The sequence below is a fragment of the Cebus imitator genome, unplaced genomic scaffold, assembly GCF_001604975.1.
Source record: "Cebus imitator isolate Cc_AM_T3 unplaced genomic scaffold, Cebus_imitator-1.0 Scaffold388, whole genome shotgun sequence".
Taxonomy (NCBI): Eukaryota; Metazoa; Chordata; class Mammalia; order Primates; family Cebidae; genus Cebus; species Cebus imitator.
Genome location: NW_016107703.1, coordinates 417,559 through 422,962, shown reverse-complemented (window position 1 = coordinate 422,962; position 5,404 = coordinate 417,559).

Here is a 5,404-nt window from a genome sequence, read left to right as displayed (position 1 = left end):
GGGAGGGAGGAGGGAGGGAGGAGGGAAGGAGGTCCTGGCCCCAGCCCAGCCCCAGCTGCTGATTGTCACACACACCCACCTGTGAGAGATAAATAAGGCTTGGGTGACCCTTCTCCGACTGGGAGGAGGCCACAGGGTTCTCTCCGACAGAGGGGAGCGAGCTCTGAGCCTGGAATCCAGTGAGGTGGGGAGGGCTCCAGTCCTGGGGACCACTCTACCTTGCTCCACCTGCCAGCTGGGAGCCCTCACGGGCCCCTGGCCTCCTCCTGCCCCAGGCCTCAGTGGGGGGCTCCTCCTGCATGCCGCTCAGGACCCCCACCTCAGCAGCATGGCTGGGCTGCTGTGTCCGGCTTCGTGATTGGGGCCTGAGGGTAACCCCCTTGCAGATCTCAACATTTTGTGGATGTGCAGCTGTGTGGCTGGTTGTCAGTTTACGTGGCCGGGGTGGAGGACTCTTCCCTGCCTGGCGCTGGAGGGATCTATGCACAGGGCCCTGCATAGATTTCAGATGCCTGGGGTGTGAACCTAGGAAGGGACACCCGCTACAGACCTTCCCATCCTGCCCTGCAGCCTCTGGGACATGGCGGGTCACCCTCAGAGCCCCCTATGCGGCAGGGAGCTGGGAGAGGAAGCTGGGGAGACACAGGGGACCCCCTAGTCACCAGAGGGCCAGGTGACTGCAGAGACCCTGCCTCATTCCCCCGTCAGGCGTGATGGAAAAGGAAGCTTACAACTGCCCTTGGATGAGAAGGGACTCAGAACCACCTCCCCCAACAGTGCTCCGACGGGCCTGGCTCGCAGTGGTCACACAGATCCCCTCGGAGGCTCCCGAGAGCTGGTGCGGAGGCTGGCAGGTGGACACACCGTTCACACCTGCACATGAACACCTGCTCTGTGTCTGCGGCCGTGGAAGCGGGACCCACTGTTTTCCCCTTGACTCACTCTGGGCCCAGAAACTCTCCCATTGGGGCTCCACTTTCAGGGTCCTGCTCCAGGCCTGTTCCCCGACCTCCCTCTTCCCACAGGAAGCCCCCAACCCTGCCTCCCTGGGCACTGAGGGGTCAGGGGACAGAGTGGCAGCCTGTCCTCTGGGGCCAATATGTGTGGCCCCGACTTGGGGCCTTTAGGGTCTGGGGGGTGGTGGGTAGACCTCAGGAGACCTCGGGGGTCCTGAGGCCACCCCAGTCTCTGCGACTCCATGGAAGGGGCTCTCCCAGCCTCCAGCCATGCCTGACACAGCCTTCTTCCCCAGTGCCTGGGGAGCCGGTCCCCAGAGCCACCCTCTGCTAGGGACGGTCCCTGAGCCCCGTTGCCAGGCAACCGCACAGCGTGCACACCCGGGCAACTGCCATCCTGTGTCTGGCCAGGGCTCAGTGTTTGCACCGCGTCAGCCCCAGTCCCCAGGGCAGCACCCAGCTCAGGGCCCAGCCAGCCCTCCCGGCCACAGCACCCAGGCAGTGGGGCCTCAGTCCTCTCGCCTCACTTCAGCTGCCTGGGCTAGAGTCCAGGGAGACTGATGGGGGCTCTCCTCCCCAGGCTGCTGACAGGTCTGGGTCACTGGGGTGATGGTGGCCTGGTCCGGGAGCCGGGCACGGCGCTGGAGGCCACCTTGGTTGGCCCTGTGGACCTCACCCTCCCAGGGACAAGGCAGGTGTCGTGGTCCCCTCTGAGGGACTGGTGTTCAGCCTGCTCTGCCTGAACACGTGGAGGCTTTGCACACCGTGAAACTGCCCCCAGCCGGTGCCCCAGGTCTCAGCAGCTGTGGAAGCCATGTCTGAGAAATTGTACAAACAGCCACAGCTGCATCCCCATCAAAATTGGTTTCAAAGAGCAATTAGCACTTCATTAATAATCAATGAGGTGCCAATTTACACATCGCCCAAGAACAAATTGCCAATTCAGTTTGGCCAGGACAGGGAGGGCACTGGTGCCAGCCCAGGAGTGTCGAGGAGAGTCCCAGCGTGGCAGAAGGGGTGCTGGGCTCCCTCGGTGGTGGTGGTGGTGGGAGGGCAGGCGGGGGATGTGGAAATGTGCCTGTGAATGAACTGATGCCTCCCACCGGGGAGGGAGTGGGGGGCTGGTGTCTGCAGAGGCCCCATCTCATCCGCCCTTCGGCATGATGGAAAAGGAAGCTTGCAATTGACTTTAGCCAAGGCAGAACCCAAAACCACCTCCCGGCCTACACTGCGCTCACACCTGTAATCCCAGCACTTTGGGAAGCTGAGGCAGGTGGATCGCCTGAGGTCAGAAGTTTGAGACTAGCCTGGGCAAGAAACCCTGTCTCTACTAAAAATACAAAAATTAGCCAGTTTGGTGGCAGGCACCTGTAGTCCCAGCTACTCGGGAGGCTGAGGCAGGAGAATCGCTTGAACCCAGGAGGCGGAGGTTGCAGTGAGCCCAGATTACACCACTGTACTCCAGGCTGGGCAACAGAGCAAGACTCCATCTCAAAAAAAAAGAAAACAACAACCACCTCTCTCAACAGTATCCCTCCGATAGGCCAGCTCAGGGCTGTCATACGTCACTTCCGACTTGCACTCGGATGCCCTCAGAGGCTCTCGAGAGCAGGCACGGTGGCCGGCAGGTAGACACACCACCCCACTTCATAGCTAGGGGAGCTGGGCTTGAGCTCAGACATCCGGGCCAGCACGCCAGCATCCCGCCATGCAGCATGGTGGCCCTCACTGTGTCCCCATCCCATCTCTGTGTATGACCCCTTTCCTAGCACCTAGCAGCTGCTGTCTCAGTCAAGGAAGACTCCTCAGAGGAGGAGGAGGTCTGGTCAGAGGACCACTTTTACCTCTACTCCCCACAGGCCAGGCCTTTGCCACTGCTGTCCCACTGCCTGGTGTGCCCTCCCCAGCTCAGCTCAGGTTTCCTGGAGCCTTCTCCACGCCACCCCCTGGACCCCCTTCCATCCAGCTGATTCCTCACCATGTGGCCCCCCATCTAGGAGGTGGTTCCTCTCACCAGCCCTGGTGAGTAAATGCAGCGTGATGCACTCCTTCACATGGAGAAAGTTCTGCTGCTGGCCAGGGTGGAGGCCGGCTGGAGACCCAGCGTTGCTGACTTAGGGAGTAGTGACTGCTGTCACGGTGCACTGTTCCATGACTGGGGACCGGCGCCTGGAGGGAGAGGGCTCCTAGCTGGGGAATAGACTGTGAAAAGCCCCTGAGCAGAGACACCGGAGCCTCAGGGCATGCAGGTGGGTGCATCTGGGTAGAGACAGGAGAGGGGGCGGAAGAGAGGTCAACTGAGAACAGGTTCGGGCTTCTTCTGGGGTCTTAGGCAAGGGATGCAGTGTGTGGCCTGGGGTCCACGGGCTGCCATGCGAGGCTGGCTGGGAAGGGCCACGGAGGGGCCACGGAGGGGCCTCAGTGTCACAGTGGGGAACTGAGAGTCATGGGATCCCAGGTGGCATGGCCATGGGCAGAGAGGGGGCAGGAGCAGCGCCGGCGTTCTCAGTGCCCCCGGATGTCATTAGCGGTAAGGAGACTCCCAGCTGCGGCCACGCAGGACTTCTCCGGTTCCACCCTGGTCCTGGCCCCCGCACCGCCTCCCGTCTGCACCCACCATCCTCACTGAGAGATTGAATTTACAACGAGCTCTAACACATTTAAATCCATTTATTGCAAAATTACTTTTCAATAATTACATCACCGTGCTGACTGCGTTGCACAATGAAATTAGCATGAGAGATATTAGAGAGAATATAAAATTATAAGAAATATTGAAATACCTCTTTCCCGTCTGTCTTCATGAGGCCCTGTAGCTTAACTGGGAAGCGGGTGGATGTCATGGATGAGACTGGAATACACAGAGTGTAATTTTATGATGTCTTTCGTATAAATTAATTATAACGGTGATAGCAGCTTTGTATTATTGGGTTGAAACTTCCCTCCTGTTGAGCCTATTAGGGAAGAATTAGTGGTCCCGAGCCCCCCCAGGGCCATACCAAGGAGACTAGGAGAGGGACAGGAAGACAGACCTGGGCTTCGGGGGTCAGGCAGATCAGAGTTGAAATCTTGGCCCTGCTGTGTGTCTTCAGAAAAGGCACTTAACTTTTCTGAGCCTATTAAGAAAAAAAATCCAGGCCAGACATAGTGGCTCACTCCTATAATCCCAGCACTTTGGGAAGTTGAGGCAGGCAGATCGCTTGAGCCCAGGAGTTGGAGACCAGCCTGGGCAATATAGGGAGACCTCATCTCTACAAAATTAGCTGGGTGTGGTGGTGCATGCCTGTAGTCCCAGATAGTTGGGAGGCTGAGGTGGGAGGATTGTTTGAGCCCAAGAGGCCAAGACTGCAGTGAGCCAAGGCTGCACCATTACACTTCAACCTGCATGACAGAGCAAGACCGTGGAGAGAGAGAGAGAGAGAGAGAGAGAGAGAGAGAGAAACCCCAGGGTTAGCTGGGTGCGGTGGCTCACGCATGTAATCCCAGCACTTTGGGAGGCCAAGGCGGGTGGATCACCTGAAGTCAGGAGTTTAAGACTAGCCTGGCCAAGAGGGTGAAACCTGTCTCTACTAAAAATACAAAAATTAACCAGGTGTGGTGGCAGGGGGTGCCTGTAATCCCAGCCACTTGGGAGGCTAAGGCAGGAGAGTTACTTGAACCCAGGAGGTGGAGGTTGCAGTGAACCAAGATTGTGCCATTGCACTCCAACCTGGAGGACAAGAGAGAAACTCTGTCTCGAGAAAAGAAAGGAAGGAAGGAAGAAGGAAGGAAGGGGAAGGAAGGAGGAAGGAAGGAAGGAAGGAAGAAGGAATGAAAGGGGAAGGAAGGAAGGAGAAAGAAAGGAAGAAAGGAAGGAAGGAAGAAGGAAGGAATGAAGGGGAAGGAAGGAGGAAGGAAGGAAGGAGGAAGGAAGGAAGGAAGGAGGAAGGAAGGAAGAAGGAAGGAAGGAAGGAAGGAAAGAAGGAAGAAGGCAGGAAGGAAGAAAGGAAGGAAGGAAGGGGGAGGAAGGAAGGGGGAGGAAGAAGGAAGGAAGAAAGGAAGGAAGGAAAAAGGAAGGAAGAAAGAAGGAAGAAGGAAGGAAGGAAGAAAAGGAAGGAAGGAAGAAAGGAAAGGAGGGAGGGAGGGGGGAGGAAGGAAGGAAGGGAGGAAGGAAGGGGGAAGGAAGGAGGGAAGAGGTAAGGAGTGAAGGTGGCAGAGTCCTGCCCACTTGCCATTCGCTCCACTTGCTCTCTAACACTGCCCAGCTCTGTGTACTTTGTACCCACTGTCTGTGCCCACGCATGTCCCAGTCCACATATATGAAAACGTTCACAGCCTTCCTCCTGGCCATGTGCACAGGAGCTGACGTGGTGCACAGAGCCTACCAGCTGGAGCTGATGATGCCTGAAAACCCACCAAAGTCTAGAGAACTGAAAAGGGAGCTTTAGGGACTGAAAGAGATAGCACAA